We start from the raw sequence: 21,783 nt of genomic DNA, 5'->3' as shown, positions 1-21,783 counted from the left end.
GAAGGTGATATTCTTTTTGAGAAACACTACTGAGAAATTTAGAGAACTGGGATTTGAAGCTGACTGTCAAATGATTCTACTGCCGCCAAAATATACTGTGGGTAAGGACCATGAAGATAAGATATGAGAAATTAGGGCTCATACAGATAGTTGCTTTTCTCTTCATTCTTTGCACGTTGAACAGGACAGCAATTGACTAGTAGCGGTAAAGGGTACCCTCTGCCACGCATTATACAGTGGCTTGTGGAGTATCTATGTAGGGTGTAATACTAAAATTAAGTGGTGCTGGGCATACAATTGCAAATGTGTTCCACTGGAGAAACAGTGAAGTACGGAAAAAGTTTGATACAATATAGTCTACGCTCCAAACAATATAGTACAGAGTTCATTCAATGTAAACAAAATGATTGTGTTCTCATTTATCCCACTTCCACCTCATATGATCTGTAAAATGAGAACAGGGCACAGAACATTGTCACTGTTATGTCCATGTGGCCAAAAAGTGTGATGTCTGTGCATTCTTTTGGTCATGGCAACTTGTGTTCATAGGCTAATTGTGAGTTCTGTAGCCTATCATTCATTTCTGTAACTTTATTGAAGACAGCTATAAATTTATTTTAATAATTAATCACCAATTAAAGAATACACTTCATTCTCTGGTCCTGTTTTCTTGTACTATTACCACAGACTCGGTTACATGTCAAAAGTGTGTGTATGTCAACACACACATGGAGCAAGAGGATATGTGGCAAATGGACTGGCTTGGCTGTTCTTCCCACTTACATCCCATCGAGCGTGTGTGGGATGTATTGGAGAGATGTACTGCAGCATGTCCACAAGCACCAATGATCATCCAGCAGTTTCTGGCCTACCAGGAAGCTCCTCTTCAGTCACTGACATTCAATCCATCTACTTATTAAAAAAAAAAACACTTATAAAAATTCCTGCAGGTCATACAACTTCCACTACAATATAAAATCCTTCAAGAAAACATTGTAGCCAGCTTTTCATCTTCAGAAAGCAAAATATAGATCACTGAACATTGTTCAACTGATATGGAAACATACGCCATCATTACTTGCAGCACTGAAGTTATTCACAAAACGGTTTTTATCCTTCGGTTTTTCTCAGCTCATCCCAGTGATCGCAAATTAAAGTCATAAAAGTACAAAATTTTTCCTACAAACTGTTTCATTTCTACATCACTTTGTCTCTTTAATTATTGAATATCCCTCATATTTTAACATCTAGTATGTTTATTTATTTATTATAAGGCTTTTGGTACTTTTTAGAAGATGAAGATGGAAGGGGAAAAACGGCAAAGCACATAGAACACAGTATGCAATATAAAACCTTATAAACAAACATCTATGACATTTCCATAATCTGTCAACTTAGGAATCACCAGCAGGAAGCCTTCTGGTCCACCTTCATCTGATCTTAAGGGACATCCTTCCGTGATGTGTCTGATGGTCTGTGGTTCTCCACAATCACAAAATGGGGCTGGTGGTTACTGCATTTGTGTAAAAAATACACACATCTGCCATGTTGGAGCCTAATTCTATTTAGCAATGACCATGTTTTGTGTGTCAAGTCAAATCCTGGTGGGTTTTGGCTGATGCATATCATATTATTATTATTTTGTTACCCAGTCCACACATTGGTAAGGTTGGACTGATCTTCCACAGCAGCCCTTACAGTTTTTCTTGGTGGCTGTCTAGACCAGTTGGGGCACAATGTTCAGCAGTTGTGAAAACAAGGTCGTAAGTGGAAGACTGTAGGGCAGTTGCCGAAACTCAGGTAGTACCACATAGCTTTTGGATAGACATTTCTTGTTTTCGGTTTTTCAGCTCCTTTTGTTAGTAACTCTTGGAAAGATACGAAGTTCTGTCTGCCACTACCCCCAGATACTTTGCTATCTTACTGTACGTGCAGTGTTTTCAAACTGTATATTGAGTTTTCTTGCAGTGAGTTTATTATTTAGGTGGAAACAGAAACATCTCTTTCAGTTATATTTGGTTGGAGTCTCCATTTGCAAAAGTTTTCTTCCACTACACCTGGGCCCTCTGTTAGGATTTTTTCTAATATTATTATTTTGTTGCCCAGTCCATGAATTCTGTTAAATTGAGCTAAGTACTCAGTCATTGTGTAACCAAATTTCCTAGATTTCGTTTTTGACATGTTTGCAATGTACAAACTGAAGAGAAGCATAACAAGGACTGATCTATGTGGTAGACCATTCTTTAATTTACTTGGTGAGCTGGTTTCAGATCCCATAGTCGTGGGAACAGTAAGTCGTTTAGCATACTGTCAATTTGTCATGCTGTTGGTTTGCAAGGAATTACATGAACAAGCTTGTGCATCATGCCTTCTCTCCACACTGTATCATAGGTCACTGATATGTCAATGAATGTAGCTGTGATTGTAAGTTTTCTTTGAAATTCTGCCTCGATGTAAGTGGTGAGTGATAGAACACGACCTGCGTACTTTCGTTTTGGCTGGAAGTCTGCTGGTTCCTCCGGGTTTGCTTCAAGTAATCTTGTACTGATTCTATTATGGATAAGCTGTTGTAACAGTTTGTAGGTCGCAGATAGTAGGGCTATTGGCCTGTAGCTCTAAGGGTTCTCAGCTGGTTTGCCAGGTTTCCGTAAAGCGATTACATTCTAGTGCTTTAATTCCCGTAGTATAACTGCTGGTTTGCATAATGTCTGTGAAGAAATGAGCCACCATTGCTTTTGCATATTTCTTCTTTCCTGGCATTACCTATGAAGAGCCCCGGTCTTGTTGATCACCTGTCTCCTCCAGTCATCTCTTGATTTTTGAAAACTTCTCCAGTTCCACATTCCTAATCTTCTCAGATCTGTCTGTACATCATCCAGCCATCACAATCTTGGTCTCCCCACTGTCTTTGCAAATAGCACCTTCTTTGCTACTCACTGTTCTTCCATTCTCTACTCATGTCCCAGTCACTGTAACCTTTGTGCCTTTTCATCTGTGATGATTGCTTGATTCTAATAGAGTTCATACAGTTCTGGATTAGTCCTCTTCTCCAAGCGCCATAATCATATACTGCTCCGTATACTTTCCACAGTACTTTGCGATCCAATGCGTTTCTGACTTGTTATGTTATTGTCCATGTTTTAGATTCTTACTTCACACCAGGATTTATTTAATTGTCTTGTAAACTGCAAGCTTCAACTGCCTTGAAATGTTAAAGGATTGCAGCTTGTTAAGGAAGCTGTAACAGCAGCTAGGCTGGGTAGACTAATAAAATGGGACAGTTGGCAAACTGTGGTGGAACCAACATTGGACTTTAACACTGTGCAGAGTACAAGCATTTCTGAACACAAAGTTCACCGAACACTCCTAATGATCCACCTCTGCAGCCAACGATCCATATATGTGCCAATGTTAACCCTGCAACATCGGCAAATACAACTGAAATGGGCATTTGACCACAAGCACTGGAAGTTGGCATAGTGGCAGAGCATTGCACGGTCTGATGAATCGAGATACCTTCTTCATCATGCCCACGAAAGGGTGCAAATTCATCATCTTCCAGGGGAACAGCTGCTTGACACACATACTGTGGGATGGAGACAAGCTGGCAGCAGCTCCATTTTGCTTTGGGGAACATTCATGTGTGCATCCTTGGGTCCAGTGGAGTTTGTGCAAAGGAGTATCATACACTGGTTGCAGACCATGTACACCCCTTCATGACAATCATGTTTCCTGACAGCAGTGGCATTTCTCAACAAGGTAATAAGCCTCGTTACAAGGGCAGGAGTATGATGGGATAGTTCAAGGAACACAGTGGCAAGTTCTAATTGATGTTCTGGCCCACCAACCCAACAGATCTGAACCCAGTCGAATACATCTGGTATGCGACTGAACATAGCATCAGAGCTTATCGCCCCCTCCCCAGAATTTATGGGAATGAGGTGGTTTGTGTGTGCAGCTGTGGTGACAACTCCCTCCAGTGAACTACCAAGGCCTCGCTGCTTCCATGCTACAACACATCACCACTGTTATCCGTGCCAAAGGTGGGCATCCCGGCTATTAGGTAGGTGGTCATAATGTTCTGGCTCATCACAGTAGTACTATCTGTTTTGCTTGCCAGTTTTTGCATGATAGCCTACAGAGCCAGGTTAAATAACATGGGCAATACAGAATCTCCTTCTTTAATTCCTTGAAATATTGGTAAATTGTTGGAATATATGCCATTAATTTTCACTTCGCAGTTGGTGTCGCTTGGAGTTAATTTTGTGATTCTCATCAGCTTTTGTGGTGTCCCTAGCTCCCATAACACCTTGAAAAGCCCATTCTCTATTGACAATGTTGTAAGCTGCTTTAAAAGTCCACATACAGCTAATGCTCCATTATAGTGAACTCAAAACACTTTTCCATTATTAATCTAAGGGTGAACATCTGACCTGTTGCTGCACTTCCTTTGTAAACCCACACTGGTATTCTCCAACCGTGGTTTCTGCATATGGACGAAATTTTTTGTTCAGTATTGTACCAAGTGTTTCATAGGCAGCAACACGAATGCTATTGTCGGCCCCTGGTAGCTGAGTGGTCAGCATGACAGAATGTCAGTCCGAAGGGCCCGTGTTCGATTCCCGGCTGGGTCAGAGATTTTCTCCAACATACTCTTCATCTCTGCATTTCCCAATGTCTTTCAATCTATTTTTCTCAAATTCTCTCTTTTTCCTTATGCAAATAGTTTTTAATTTTGTATGTCAGCCCATGTTTCTTGCTGAAGCATCTCCTTCCTTGCACTAACCTGTTTCTCAATAGCTTTCTCACAGTCATCATACCACTCACTTTCTTTAACTTTGTTTTCCAGGTCCAGTTTGGACTTCATTGCCTGTTGTATTGTTCTTTAAATTAGTTGCCACTGCTCCTGGGGGAAACACTATCTTCTTCCTCAACAACAAACACTCTCATCTCTTCATGCATTTCTCTTTGGAATTCTGCTGTACCCTCTCATTGGCGATGACTGGGTTCACATTCTACTCCCTGTCCCTTTCTACATGATACTAAATTGTTGTTGTTATTCTGTGCCAGTACCTGATCATCTTCACATACTGGTCCAAATCAACATCTGCCAATTTCCTCACTTTAACATCCAAAATGTCTGAGCCATGCCTTGACCTATCTGGTTGACTGTTTCCCCATCTGGAAAGTTTCCATGTCCCTTTATTGATGTTCTTTTGTGGGAATATGGTGAGGTTTTTGCTTATGGCAAAATCAACCAGCCTCAGTTCATTGTGATAGCACTCTTCATGTAGACTGTACTTCCCCAAGTTTGGTTTACACACAGATTTCCTTCTAAACTCGGCATTCGTATCTTCCATAATCACTTTCACATCATTTTCAGCTATAGCACCAAACGTGCCATTAAGCAGTTCATAATGTCTCTTCAGCCTCATCATATGCTTCTTCTGTTGGAGCATGGGCACAATTCAGTGTCATATTGAAGAGTTCCTTTTTTATTCTGTGCATATCTTACCATTTACTGCCTCAAAATTGGATATTGCCACCTCAAAATTCGATATTGCCAACTTCAGTGTCTATTGCAGTTTATTAGGAATTTTGGGTGTATATCGTAAAATGCTGGAGCTTTTCCTGGACTGGCATGTCAGAGCATTATTGAGACTTATTTCTAAGTGAGGGATGGAATTGTTCAGTTTCTGTAGCTTTGACTTTGAGGGTTCTGGGTTTTCCCTTCACTTCGACTGTATGTGCTTTGCGTACTGGTGGTCTGAATATTGCTACTATTTGAGGCAATGGTATTCAGATTGACTGTTTTCTTATTACTTCATGTGGGGCTCCTGCTTCCTAGCTCCCTTAATAATATCCACACTTGTCCACTCGATGTATGAAATCAGCTTTTCTATGTTCCATCCACTTCTGCCATCTCACCACTTCTAGGCAGAGGAGTAGTCCATCAGATATTTCTTGATAATCATTTTTGGGGAAGTTTAAGCACAACTCCTCACTGTTTTTAGACCAGCCAGGGATGTATCCCTTTCACTAGCCTCTAGGTATACACTTTCTGGCAGAGCTAATTATGGCACTGGCAAAGCTTTCAATCAGCTTTCTTTGGATTCTGTTTTAGATGAGGGGTAGAAATGATTAGAGGGATTTGTGTCCCTACTTTTAGTATTACTGGTCAGGAAGTTACTGTGAGGGAACTCATTGAGAAATATTTGTGAGACTGCTAGGGAATAGCCACTGTTGTCAGGTAAAATAAAACATAAATTGGGATTGTATTTCTGTGTCCATGTTGCTGACTTAAAAGTAGGTCAGTCTTTAGCATGAAGCACAAGTTTCAGGTGTTCTTCTGTCACCCACTTTTCTAACATTTTACTATTATTGGTGAAATCCTTCTATTTCCGTTCCTCCTGGTGGCTGTAATAGCTATCCACATATCTAGCATGATGTGTTTGGATAACTTGGGCTGATCAGGATGTGGTTAGTGTTTTGTAAGTTCTGTAGACGGTAACACTTCAAATTTTAAGATTAAGGAGTTCATTATTGATAGATGCAAAATTTTCTATAGTTTTTTATGTACACTTCTATGCCATATGATTAATGATATAGAACACCTTGCAGTTCATAACCTAGCATTTTTTCCCCTTTTTTGTAATTGGTCTTCCATTCCACAATGAGTCTCCTGTATGGTGACTAGGTTACTGTGGTAATTTTTTTAAGTTTTGATAGATGTTAGTTTTTTAATAGCTTATGTTTTCTACATTTGTGTGAAATATTTGGACTGATGGACTAAATTTTCTAACCAATATAACACCAAATTTTAAGAGTTAGGACGTCTTTTCTGAAAATATTTGTTTGGACTGGAGTGCAGGCTTCTATGGAAGTGAAATATGGCTTATAAACACTACACACCAGAAGATACTAGAAATTTTTGAAAGGTGATCCTGCAGAAGAAAGCTGGAGATTATATGAGAAGATTAGGTAACTAACGAAGAGATACTGAATTGAACTGGGAAGGAAAGAAATTTATGACATGACTAAAAGAAGGAAATATTTGATAGGACACATCCAGAGACAACAAGGAATTACCATTTATGTAATGGAGGGAAGCTCTGTGAATCACTTTAAACTCGCCCCCAGGTCCTATGACATCATCTCTGAACTCACCGATTCTGTGTGCTCTGAGCCTCAACTCACCAGCATCCACCACTGCCCATTTAACAGAAAACTCATAACTTGAATCTGTTGTCAGATACAAGTGTACTATACCAGCATGGAAAGAAGAGCAAGAACATAAGTACAAGTGCAACCAAGGACTTGTGTTATTGCTGTTACATGTGCAACCATTGGGTATGATCTTTATTATGTAGCAACACAATGGCTGATCAGGTAGCAGTGAATGTTGTTCTGTTTATACATACATTTATACAGATGTATGTGTGTGTGAGAGTGTGTGAGTGAAATAACTTTTCAAAATGCATAGTGCCCTTAGTGAACAAAACTGAGTTTGATGTGAAGTCATCCGTTTCATGATCCTATAATACATATTACAGCAGCAAAACAAGATAATGTGCAGTATTAAATGTCAATGAATGTAAATACCATGTCAAAAGAACACCTTTTCACTCTCTTTTATTGTATGTGAAGCAAAAATGAATATCTGGACTCATGGGGAGAGGTGACAAATCATCCCTCTTCTGAAACTAAAGGACTACAAAAACTGAGATGGTTACCAAGATGTGGCTTCTCCTATCAACTACACTGGGAAAATATTTCAATGTCTATCAGTTTATACTTTCTATGGGTTATTGAGTCCAGGAAGCTACTACGCCAATTCCAATGTTAGTTTAGGAGATACCTTTCAACACTGAACAATGTGACCTTATTATAGGTCTTTGTACACTGTCAACAGTTAACACATGTATTTCTGATATTAAAATGGACTATGATATATCTGACAGTATAACAGCTTAAGACAAGTATTGGATGATTTTATGATTTTCTGTTCTGGCTCTAGTCTTTCGAGCAATACCTGTCAAACACAAATGATGACAAGGAGGCCAAAGGTTTGAGTAGAAGCCATAGCCTTCACATTCTCTGCTGGGAAAAGTGTGTGTGCTATTTTTAATCAAACATGTCATGTTTGTAATTAATGAAATTGCAACAGGGGAACACCAAATCCTAGATACCATATTTAATGAGAAACTTAACTGGTTGTGACACCACATGTTTTATATAAATAACTTTAAAAATTGTAAACATGTTGAAGTGTGTCAGTGACACAAATTGGGATGCAGACAGTCTTATCCCTTTTTTCAGTACTGTCTGGTCTATGGTCATATGATCCATGGATTAGGAAAACCAACATTACACAATGCTAATTACAGGCATCTATAGAACACATCTCATACACGACATATGAACCAAAACTGATGAGCCATCATTTCTAATCTACTGAAAGTTTTTCACAGTATGACATGTTATAAGGTTAAATCATTCTCCAGCCTCCATCTTTAATTTCATTGCTCAAACATCAGCTGAACAAAATTTTCCACAATCATAGAGTAGCAATGAGATATTTTGGCATTCAAGCCTCAAAAACCTAGGTGTGGCAGGCATTAATGTCCCAATCCAGAGAAAAGTATCTGGTTTGGTAATTAGTAAGTTTGAGGATGTTATCTTCTATTTTTAAATTTTTATTTTGACAGAATAGAAGCAACCTAGTATTACATATTATATTTCTAGATGAGTGTTCAATGAATTTTAAATGAACACTAATTTTAAACTGCTAACAGCCTTGCTACAGTGGTAACACTGATTCCCGTCATACTGCCGAAGTTAAGTGTTGTCGGCCTGCCAAGCACTGCTGGCAAACAGGGTCCCAGCCCTTGTGAGGCAAATTGAGGAGCTACTTGATTGAGAAGAAGTAGTTCTGGTCTCGTAAACTGACATAAGGCCGGGAGAGCAGTGTACTGACCACATGCCCCTCCATATCCACATCCAGTGATGCCTGTGGGCTGAGGATGACACGGCGGCCAGTCGGTACTGTTGGGCCTTTCAAGGTCTGTTCGGACGGAGTTTAGTTTTTTCAATTTTAAACTATTTTCATTAATGGCTCCAAGCAGTCAGAGGCACTTCGCTGCTCCACTGTTTACTTTGACAGTGTTCTCTAGCTTCATCAGGCAGATCTTTGATGCAGGAATGTATGCCATCCTTTAATGCTGTGAAATGAGGTTAAGGCAGGAAATGTTTCATATGCTCAGATTCTGTAAATGCCATTCAGAGTAATTAGCAAATGAACTCAGTAAGCAAAATAGTTCAAGACATTTAGGATAACTTTCCTCTTCTGCAGCATCAATTGATGGAGATTACATATCCTAACAATGATTACATTTTTAAGATCAACAGAACTCACAAAAAAATTAATTAATTAACTAGCTGCCAGAGCACACTGAATTCACAGGAAGAGAAAGCCGATAATATAGGAAGGAATGCCTTTGAGGAGCATTTGATAACACAGTGTGCTATTCCACTAGATGCTGTTAACTTGAAACTTAGAAAATCTGAATGGATGGAATGAGTGGCTGAAAGCACAAAACAAGTTATGTCAGGTGAAGCCTACTCCGAACCCATTGCAGATATTATTCCAGTTGCTGAAATGGAAAGGAACTGCATTAGCAAGAGTAAGAACTGGGCGCAATCCTTTGAAACATGACACCCTCCTAAGGGAGAAGGGGCACCAGTTTGTTGTGCTTGTGTTGTGCCAGTTGCTGTGCACCAAGTCTTAACTGATTCAACATTGTATTTAGAAAAGAAAAGCAGAAATTTGCCTGGATAAAAGCTATGGCCTATTTTAGGAAACAATGTGTTGAATGCACATTACGTTTTAAAGTTTCGTACACTGGCTGGACCCCTAATCAAACTATTACACACAAGGAAAATATTTTACAATATCTCAGAGCAGTCGGTTAAGCCATTCTTCTAAGTGATGAACCAGGCAGGTTTCTCAAAACCATAATTCACACTTCTATTTTTTTTACATTATTTTTGAAAGTGTTTGAAACAAGATACTTTTTATTATATGCACAACAAACTGTACATGTCTCTCATTTTATGTTACCTAACCATGCTCCTAAAAAAAAAAAGAAAAAAAAATACAAATATTAACTACCATGGGTAGTACAAAATCCTTATGAAACAAGATCATCTTCTGACTCTGTAAGTGTACCTAGAGAACACTTTCTGTTACCCGTCATCTGCGGAACTTGCTGTTGATGTACTATGACAAAGAATGAGTGAAATAGGATGTTGATATACAGTGGTATGTCTCCCCATTATTTGTACAGAAATATCTGCAAGAAAATCAAGTTAATGTGATACATAAGGCATGGCAGGCAAACATACAATAAGAAATTCTCTTCACTAACTGATCATTCCTATAATTCTCGGGACTGAAGCTATGGGGTTTCCTTGATGTCAAACATGGCTGTTGCTTAATGGAAAGGTAACTATCACCCAAAGAAAACTGCAACACCCGAAAGAATTTTTCAGAAAGTACGGGTACCGAGAAAAACAGAATGAGCATTCACTACAGCACATGTAAACACTGCCTGCAAAGGGACCTGAACAAAGAAGATACGTATGCCTTCTATATGCTGATGCCATTTCCAGGAACAGTGGACAAATACTTCGAAAATATAGTTTTCAGTATGCATTGTCAGTCTAAAAAATTTCAAGACACAATTAATGAAAAACAGAGAAAAGTTAAGATGGTGATTTTAATGCTTCAGGTATTATATGAGGGTGGTTTAAGAAGTTCTCGGAATCACTACAAGGGGTCAGTGGTAGTGCAACGAGTTGTTCACGGGATATTCATTGGGCTGTTACCTGCAAACACGTGCCAGCTGTGGCAATGACGTGGCTCAGTTCTTGTTCCTAGTGATTTGCAAGGATGGAAAAAAATCGAGATTCGAGCAGTGATTAATTACTTCATAAAGAAAGGTATAAAGCAAAGGATTTCCAGAATACATTGGGGACTCTGCTCCTTCATATTCAACTGTTGCCAAGTGGACAAAAAGATTTAAATTTGGTCAGGGGAGCTTAGATGATGATCCGTGCAGTGGTCAGCCAAGATGTGTCACTACTACAGAAATTATTGCAAAAGTGCACAAACTGGACATGGAGGATCACCGACTGAAAGTGTGTGAAACTGCTTATGCTTGCCAGATGTCATTTGAAAGGATATATCACATTTTAACTGAAGAATTAGAAGTGAAAAAATTATCTGCAAGACGGGTGCCGTAACTCTTGATGCTGGAGCAAAAACGCATGAGAATGGGCATATCGGAACAATGTTTGGTCCGGTTTTGGAGAAACGAACAAGGTTTTTTGTGCCTTTTGTGACTATAGATGGGATTTGGGTGCACTACTATACTCCAGAGACAAAACAACAATCAAAGCAGTGGGAATATGCTGATTCTCAGCCACTAAAGAAAGCAAAGACAATTCCTTTGGTGGGAAGGGTCATGGAATCAGTGTTCTGGGATGCGAAGGAGATTCTGTTTGAGTGAGAAACCGGCAAACAATTACTGGAGAATATTATGCTAACCTCCTGGACAAATTACAACAAGAGATACGCGAAAAAAGGCCAGTTTAGCAAGGAAGAAAGTCATCTTCCATTATGACAATGCGTGCCCGCATATGTGCCGTTGCCATGGCGTTAAGGCTCCATTAGACTTCCATCTCTTCCCAAAACTGAAAATTTTTCTTGGTGGACGAAGTTTCACTTCAAACGAAGAATTGACAGCCAGAGTTGACAACTACTTCGCAGGCCTGGAAGAAACTTATTTTCGAGTTGGGATCAAGGCACTGGGACACTGTTGGATCAAGTGCATTATCTACAAGGAGACTACATTGAAAAATAAAAAAGTTTCAGTGATGTAAGTACTTTTTTTCTATTCTGTTCCAAGAACTTTTCAAATCACCCTTGTACAGTCTTCCCCCAACTGAGTACAATGGACAGAACATTCATATAACCATGTAAAACTGTCAGAAAGTCCTACTTTGTGATGTTGTTCAATGTAGGCATCATGGTGATTTGACTGTCTGTTATGTCAACAAATCATTGACCTTTGATGTGAATTTCTGCTCTTTGCCATTTTGCAGTAGGTACATGTAGATAATAACAAGTTTTGTCACCCGTGGTAATTTTTTTCCAGAAAACAAGTCAACATTTTGCATTCCAATCAAGTCATGGCAGGCATACATGTGTTGTCTCCCTGTTGGGGAGTCAAGGTCTACGGGACAAATCTTGCACACCCTTTTTTCTTCTTCAAAACATTCTCGATTTGTGACAAGCCAACATTGACACACTACGGCTGCAAGTCAACTACTTAACACTACCTGCTCACAACAGACTCGCCAAACACACTTCTGTTGTTTACAGTTGTTAGCTCAAGCTGCTACCAAAGTTACTGTGCTAATGCCACTTATTACACCAGAAATAAAATCAGTCTCAGAACTTTTTGGGCAGGCTGTCTGTATTGGTGCCTCTTATGAAAGTGATAAATTTACTAGTACGCTGTGTTAAAGATAATCAAGGGATCCAAAAACTGGGTGTATACCACATACCTTTTGAATGTGGCATGTAGTATATTAAACAAGAAATATGGAGATATCGCCATTGTGGTGCAGGTGCCAAACCTCTGTGAGAATGTAATAAAGCAAGAAATGAAGAATAGAGTGTCAGACAATTTAATTTTGAATGAAGCATTGGGTCCTGTATTCTGTTTGCTTAAGCCATATCAGAAAACATATTAATGCCTTATTCCTACTCATACTTAAGAGCTGTTAACATTTTTGGTGACTTTTCATTATTTACAACTTTTTAAGGTTTCATATAGCCTTTAATTTGCCTTAAACTTCTCATAAGATTTATTTTATTCTTACACAGAACTGGAGGATATTCACCAAAGTGGTATGCAGCATACCCCATTCACAATTTGAATGGATTACGGTAATCAATGAACACTGCACTTGAGCCCTGACAATGAGAACTGATAAAGTCGTTGAAATATCATGTAAAGAAAATGACAGTATTAATTCAGAAGCAGACCCAAAAACTTGGAATTAATTAATTTAGCTGAAAAGGCATGAATGATCAAACTAACAATTTGTAATTGCTGCATCATCTTAGTCAACATAGAAAAGAACACAAGGATTTTAAAAGTATCAGCATCAGCCATTTGTCATTCACTGCTGAACGAAGGCCTCCTACAAACATTACAATGAATTACCATTTCTGCCATGTCACTACCACATTTTCTGTCATTTACGTTCTTTCCCGTAGGACACTGTTTCAGCCATTTTATACCTCTTGGAATCCAAAAAATAACCTCTTTGTTGCATCTACCACTCACTACCAGGTTCTATATCTTGCCCACTTCCATTCACTTTCATTATAGTCATAATTATTTCCTGTTATATATCTTTATTTTGCTCCTCCAGCAGCTCAGACTAGAATTGGCATTCTGGTCCGAGCTGACAGAGTGCCAGAGATGGCAGTCATGTGTGGATGAAGTCTGCTTGCTTGTGTGACGAATGTGTGGATGTGTGTGTGTGTTTCTCTTTCTTTTTCTGACAAAGGCTGTGGCTGAACGCTAATGTATAAGTGTCTTTTAACTGTGGATGTCTCGAACTTAACGTGTCATCTTTACGGTAACTAGCACTCTACCTTTCCCTTACATTGCTAATATTCCAACCTGGAGTTTCCATTGTTTGAATGTAGTGAGAGCCTCTTGCCAGTAGACCTAGCTGTTTAAAGAGCTGTCTGCAAGACGTTCTGGAGTGGACACCACACACAATCCTTATTACATGCTTCTGTGTAGTAAACACTTTGTTTCTCAATGATGAGTTACCCCAGAATACGATTCTCTAATACATTCGTGAATAGGAAAAGTACCCAATTTTTTTTCTACATTTTCAGCTCAAAATCTGATATTGTTAGTAACATAAAAGTTGCAGAGCTGAGACATTTAAGATCGGTATTGGGGACTTCCAGTTTAGGTTCTTATTAGTACAAAAATTTAAGAATTTAAAATATTCTTTTTCATTTATTATTCTACCCATATGCACTATTTCAAACTGTGTGGTTGGGCCTTGTGCAATACTAAACTGCATGTATCATGTTTTACCTGAATTCAGCAACAGTCCATTGACAGAGTACAAATTATTAATTTTCAAGAAAATATTATTTAATTTTAAGTCTCGAAGTTACTCCATAAGGCTTGATTATAGTACTTGCATCATCAGCAAAGAGAACTATTTTTGCTTTTTGGATTTATGATGGAAGATCATTTACATATAATAAGAACAAGAGTGGACCCCAATGTGCATCCCACCATTACTCTAGTCCTATACCTCACTATCATAAGTCAAAACTGGCAACATGTACTGATAGTAAACTTTCCATTTCAGACAAACTGGAAACTTACTGTTGAAAACTTTGTTTAGTTTCCCAAAAGCATTCTAAGCCGTTTTCACTCAGCTGTTTACTTCTTTTCCTACCCATTCAGTCATCATCTAAATACAAAATATCATCAACGGATTCAATGACGTCACTGTTTACTTGTACCATTTTCTTTTTGATGTGTTGATTATACAATAGTTTAGTCCTAATAAAATTGATTTTCAGGCCTATTTTCAATTTTTTTCCACTACCACATAGGCCTTCTTTGCTTTTCTGATAAGCTCTCCACTCATACGAAAAGCCACTACCAAACTGTGAACAAATATCATCCCATCACCATCGTAAAGTGTTCTGTCCACTGGCAGGTTCCTGACAATACTTCTGTCAACTAGACCATCCTACTGCTGAGCATGCCATGCGTGACTGATTTCAACTGCTCAACAACTTTTACTATGTGATTTCTTCCCATCAACAACACCTTTCCTGAATGGCATAGGTGGGAACTGTCCTTGTAACTTGTTCTTTGTTCTTGTAACAAACCTGGCCATAACCTCTGATAGTCCTTATACTGTACTGTTCCCTCTTCTCCTGTTCTTGTTCTCATAGCATTTCACCCTCTCAGTCCCAACATCAGACACATTTTCTCTCTCTCTTTTCTGCAAAATGCCAGGTCCATTCTTGGAACTTTTCCCTGTTTTCCCTCTCTTCCTCCTATACTGTATCCTTCCACTCAGTATTCTTTCTGCTTTTTCCCTTCCCAATGTTTCTCCCAGCCCATCTATCCTCTAATATGGCCCTGTACACAGCTACTTGTTCTGACCCTGCAGAGTCTTTCCTAACCCTCACCTGTCTCGTTCATCTGCATCTCTATCCTCTCCATTTCCTTGCCACCCGTACCATCTTAGACCACTACACACCACAGTCAAGCCACAATGAAGAATACAACAATGCGTGAGATGAATGTATGTAATAATGATGGATTCTCACTGAACTCTTAGCATTTTCTGCTATCTTTTGCATGTTCACTTATTGCTTTGCCATCTCCTCTCTTTCGTGATTTATCCTCTTATACATAAGACTGTCAAGTAAGAAATAGAATAGAAAATTGTTAAATTTCTAAACCTTATTTACATTATTAAAGCAAACAAACAGAACTTGTCTCACAGTTCAACAGGCTATGCAAAAATATAAAGGGAGGGGTGTGCAAGGGGAAATCAAAACAGAAGAGAGCATACGAAATTTTGGAGCAGAAAAGGACAGCCAGATAACTCTCATCATTTGCTTATATATACATATTTGAGATCTCTCATAAAACTTTTGATTGAAGACCCTCAGCATATGAGAAGTGTTCACAAGAAATTTGAAGGCAATTGCATAACACAGGCAAAACTGTAATGCGGTTCATGAGAAACTATTACATAAACCTACATAAATTGTCAAATTATTCGTAACAAAGTTCCTGAATACGCTCAAATTATTCTCAGGGCCAACAGCTGTCAGAAATCTGAAATGGAAGGCTCTGAGATTTTTAATGACTCACGGAAAGTATATCAGAAAGACAGATTAGAAGAGGAAGTGTTCATTACAAATGACAAAAATATTGTCTGTACTGAGGTCAAAGTTGACTGTGACAGTGAAGTTGTCTGGTCGCTTATAGCAGTTGCAGGTGAAACCAAGGTAACTGTTGGCCACCCGATTCCACTGTGACAGGTGTAGAGCCATTCAAAGAAAGTCTATGGTCAGTAGTATGTATGTACCACCAAGATCATGCAATACTGGTAGGACGCAATTTTAACCTACCAAGAATATACTGGGATGTTTATGGATTCATTGTGGAGGATACAGACAGGAAGTCATGCAAAACTTTTGGACATTTTTCTGAAAACTGCCTTGAGCAGCTAGCTTGGCAGCCCATAAGCAATGGAAATATCTCAGACCTTGTAGCTACAAACAGGCTGGACCTTGTCAAATACATCAGTACAGAAACCGGGATTAGTGATCATGATGTCATTATAGCAACTATGGTTACAAAAGTTAAATTGGTTAAGAAAGTTAGGAGAGTGTTTCTGTTAGAAAGAGCAGATAAACAGTTCTTAGCATCTCACTAAAAAAGTGAAGTGGCATTACTTAGTTCAAGTAAGATGGATGTAGAGGAATTATGGATAAAGTTTAAGCAGATTGTAAATCGTGGTCTGGAGAAGTATGTGCCTGGTAAGTGGATTAAGGACGGAAAAGACCCACCATGGTTTAATTATAAGATTCACAAAATTCTTTTCAAAAGGCAATGCACAAAAGACAAAAAGCAAAAGTTGATAGAGATTCGAGTGTCTGTCAACAGAGCTATGTGTGAAGCACACAACTACTACCACTGTCATACCATAGCAAAAGATCTGGCAGAGAACCCGAGGAAATTCTGGTCCTACGTAAAATTGCTAAGTTGGTCTAGGCTTACATCCAGTTTCTTGTTGACCAGTCTAGTGTGGCAGTTGAAGACAGAAAAACGAAAGCTGAAGCTCTGAATTTCACGTTCAAGAAACCATCCACACAGGAGAATTGTAAAAACATACCATCTTTTGACCAATGAACAGACTCCTGTATGAATGACATAGTAATAAACATCTCTGGCATAGAGAAACACTTGAAAGACTTGAAAGCAAATAAATTGCTAGGTCCGGATGGAATCCCACTTTGGTTTTACAGAGTACTAAACTACGTTGGCCCCTTACATAGCTTGCATTTATCGTGAATCTCTTGAACGGCACAAATGCCTCCAGCATATAAGAAGGGCAAAAGAAGCTTATGTCCACTAATCAGCATGGTTTTAGAAAGCATTGCATGCAAGAAACTCAGCTTGCCCTTTTCTCCCATGATATAATGTGAACTATGGTTGAAGGGCAGCAGGCAGAGTCCATACTTCAAGATTTCCAGAAAGCATTTGACACGATGCCCCATTGCAGGCTGTTAGCCAAGCTATGAGCATATGAAACAAGTTTGCAGATATGTGAGTGGCTCAAAAGACTTCTCAAGTAATAGAACCCAGTATGTTGTCTTCGACGGCGAGAATTCCTCAGAGACAAGGGCATCATCAGGAATGCCGTGATAAGACTGCTGTGGTTTTGACAGACAGGGTGGGCAGCAGTCTGTGGTGGTGGTGGTGGTTAGTGTTTAACGTCCCGTCGACAACGAGGTCATTAGAGACGGAGCGCAAGCTCGGGTTAGGGAAGGATTGGGAAGGAAATCGGCCGTGCCCTTTCAAAGGAACCATCCCGGCATTTGCCTGAAACGATTTAGGGAAATCACGGAAAACCTATATCAGGATGGCCGGAGACGGGATTGAACTGTCGTCCTCCCGGATGCGAGTCCAGTGTGCTAACCACTGCGCCACCTCGCTCGGTAATCTGTGGTGGTTTGCTGATGATGCTGTGGTGTACCATAAAGTGTTGAAGTCGAGTGACTGTATAAATACCCAAGATGACTTAGAAAAAATTTCTAGTTGGTATGATCAATGGCAGCTAGCTCTAAATGTAGAAAAATGTAAGTTAATGAGGATGAGTAGGAAGACCAAACATGTACTGCTTGGAGACTGTATTACAAGTGTCCTGCTTGATACAGTCAAGTCACTTAACTATCAGGGTGTAATGTTGCAAAGTGATATGAAATGGAATGAGGATATGAGAATTGTGTAGGACAGGTGAATAGTTAACTTCAGTTTATTGGGAGAATTTTAGGAGAGTGTGGTTCACCTGTAAAGGAGACAGCATATAGGAGGATAGTGTACCTATTCTTGAGTACTGCTCGATTGTTTGTGATCCATACCAGGTAGGATTAAAGGAAAACATCAAAGCATTACAGAGGTGGGCTGTTAGATTTGTTACTGATAGGTTCGAAAAACATGCAAGTGTTATGAATTGATCGGGAACTCAAATGGAAATCCCTGGAGGAACATTACTGAGAAAATTTAGAGAACCAGCATTTGAAGCTGACTGCAAAATGATTCTGTTGCCTCCAACATACATTGCGCATAAGGACCACGAAGAAAAGATATGAGAAATTAGGACTCATAGGGAGGCATATAGATAGTTGTTTTTCTCTTGTTCTGTTTTCGAGTGGGACAGGAAAGGAAATGCATAGTAGTGGTACAGGGTGACCTCTGTCATAAGTCTATGGTACCTTGTGAAGTATCGATGTAAGTATTTAATTGGATTGATAAAAAAACCTACTCACCCAGCAGTCACAGAACACACACATAAAAGACTGTTGTGATTGGCAAGCTTTCGGAGCCAGTGGCTCCTTCTTCAGGCAGAAGGGTTGAAGGGGAAGGAAGAAGGGTGAAGGAAAAGGACAAGAGAGGTCTAGGAAAATGAGTAGATTTTGGAAAGTTACTCAGAACTGCAGGTCAGGGGAGACTTACCGTATGAGATGAGAAGGAAAGACTGATTGCTGGGAACTGCAACAGACGAGATTTGAAAGCCAGACTTTTGATGTAGATGTAGATAGCCAGATTATGAGCTGAACCACTGCCTTCCCAATTGCAACTTCAATGTTGTAATCAATGTGCAATCTGTGTAACGCTGCCCACCCAGTATTGGAAAGTAAATTATCACAGTCATGTAGTGGCAGCCGTAAAATAAAAAATAGACACAGGAATATGGTATGTGTTGAAGAAATATTTGATTACTTACAACATGTCCTCAAGACAGTTCACAATTTTATCTATTAGACAATGCCACTACTGTTTAGTAGAATTTCTTCTAGATGAGCAAAACATTTCCAGCTAATGCACACAGTCTACTACATCAATCACTTATCTTTCTGTTTCCTACTTCCCTGATCTAAAGGTTTTAGCAAGTTTTCCTGAATCATCTGAGTGACACAGATAAAAGTATTCAAACTCCTTTCCTTATTTTTTTTAAAATCACTGCATCCTTATTTTCTAGAATCCTTATTTCTCTTCTAAGATGGCAAGCCTTTTGCCTTAACCAACACAACTGGTTACATTGGTGAAATACTGAGCTTAAGCTCAGAAGGAACTGCACTCAAAACCTTGCTAATATATCTTGATTCTGTCACTATGTTGTCTCCCTAAATCACTTCTGACAAATTGTGGATGGGACCTTTCTAGAAAATTATCACATTTTCCTTCAATCTAATGTCATTGTAATGTTAAGCTATAGAGGGAAAGGGATGATATGTAACTTTAGTGAGTCTGCTACATTAGAAATCAGTATTAGAGAAAAAAAAAAAAAAAAAAAAAAACGTATTTTGAATGTAGTGGAGAGGATGTCACAATTTTTCACTGACATATGCAGTTCTGTAGAAAGTTTTTACAAAATAAAAAAAACTTTTCTTTTTATACCAGTGCAGACTTTTGCAACTTCACTATTCACAATGAAGTAAATTCAGGTGTTATTCTAGACTGTAATGGGAGAATAACCTTAATGAGAATGTTAGATCAGACTTTCAAAGTTATATCTCAAATACAACAATGTCCACTGAAGAATATTCCAATATTGGGTTGAAAACAGTGATTTTTTATAGCTTGGTTATGAGGTAGGATAAAAGGAAAACAATCTTCATCATGAACAACAGAGATAAAGTCACCAGCCTATACAATAAAAGCCAAAGAGCAATGATAATTATCTTAATAAACTGATAAAATTAGAAATACACATGATCTTAACATCTCCTTTAACATCATACAGTGTTACAGAATAAGTTGTGGATTATTTATACACTTACACAACCACCACATCAGCATGATAAAAATCATAGGATGGATTGGCAGAATTGGTAAGCTGATTCCCAACAAAGAACACTCAAGTACAAGGAGCACAGTTGGCCACAGTTCTGCCTGAAACATATAAATGGTGCTGCAATACATCATCAAATAAAAGAAAATGTTCTACACTTTCGTACAGAATTAAATAATTATTTTATGAGTTGAAAATTACAAGGACTTACCTCAAAGTATGTATATATTGCTATCATAGCTCGATATACTTCATAAACACTTCTCAGCAGCAGTCCCAAAAGAAGGTACTGGAGAGCTAAAACATTAGTTATAAAACATTTAAAATGTGGTCCCAACTGACTATGCAACATATAGATACCTTTTAGTTGTATGAAAAAGAAACTATACAGTTTGATTCAATTATCGACATGTACAAATGATGTATTTGTGTATCCGCGAATATAAAATGTGAAATGAGTTGGTATCAATATAATAACTATATAGTAAATGTAACATAATATAATTCAATAGATAAAAATCTATTCACCAAATGGCAGCAGGCGGAAACACATTAAAAGTTATGGAAATGTGCAAGCTTTTGGGGCCAGTGGCTCCTCCTCCTGGCAGAATGGTTGAAGGGAAAGAAAGAAGGATGAAGGAAAAGGACTAGTGAAGTTTAGGAAATGGAAAAAAAATATGGAAAAGTCACCAAAGCCCCTGGGTCAGGGGAGGCTTTTCAGATGGGATGAGAAGGAAATGTTGATTGTTGGGGACTGCGCAGGACAAAATTTGAAAACCTGAGAGCTTAGGGATGGAAGACAGAAGGAGAGAAATTACTGACAAAACATTGTCGAAGAGTTAGTAAGATCGGCAAACTAAGTGGAAACCTGAAGTGGAAAACTAACATGGAAGACAGGTGAAGTGGGGGCGAGGAAAAATAGACAGATAAAAAAATAGAAGCAACAGAAAACTAAAAGGCAGTGAAGAAAAGGAGTAGCTACTGAAAATAAATACTGAGACTGGAGAAATTAATGTAAATTTAGACCAAGTGGGTGGTGAGAACTAAGGAGCCAGTTTCACATGTGCCATCTGGATCATCCCCCCCCCCCCCCCCCCAACACCAGTTTCTCAGAGTTATACAGGGAGAAACTGGCATTACAACATGTCCTTGATTCTTGCCTCCCACCAGTTCAAAATTTACGTTAATTTCTTTGGTCTCAGAATTTATTTTCAGTAACTATTCTTTTTCTTCGCCCCCTTTCACTTTTCTATATCTTTTATTTCCCAACCTTCCTATTTTTCCTAGCGCCCCCCCCCCCCCCCTCTCACCCGCTTCACCCCACCTCACCTATCTACCACATATAATGCACTTTGGTTCCTCCCTTTATTAAATCTTGTACAATGTTTTGTCAGTAATCTGTCTTGCTTATTACTCTATCTTATACCTTTAAGCTCTCAAGTTTTCAAATCTTATCCAGTGCAGTCTCTCAATTGTGGTATTTCCACCTGCTTTTTGTTGACAGGTGCACAGTTGCGTTTCACAGTACTTTAATTTTCACTTTGCACAACCCCCAATATTACACAC

The 21,783-nt window shown here is 38.8% G+C and overlaps 1 long non-coding RNA gene across 1 annotated transcript in view; it reads right to left on the bottom strand.

The window, feature by feature from the left end:
• The window catches only part of LOC124620886, a 135,709-nt gene that overhangs the window by 15,988 nt on the left and 97,938 nt on the right, over positions 1 to 21,783 (bottom strand). Inside the window, exons 4-5 of the long non-coding RNA XR_006980403.1 lie at positions 20,429 to 20,514; positions 20,207 to 20,318 (exon numbers count right to left, since the gene is read on the bottom strand). This is a non-coding gene — a long non-coding RNA (uncharacterized LOC124620886). The remainder of the gene's footprint in view (positions 1 to 20,206; positions 20,319 to 20,428; positions 20,515 to 21,783) is intronic.

Source organism: Schistocerca americana, chromosome 1 (assembly GCF_021461395.2).
Source record: "Schistocerca americana isolate TAMUIC-IGC-003095 chromosome 1, iqSchAmer2.1, whole genome shotgun sequence".
Lineage (NCBI taxonomy): Eukaryota > Metazoa > Arthropoda > Insecta > Orthoptera > Acrididae > Schistocerca > Schistocerca americana.
Note: the sequence above shows the minus strand (reverse complement) of the source record. Positions and strands in the feature narration are given on the sequence as shown.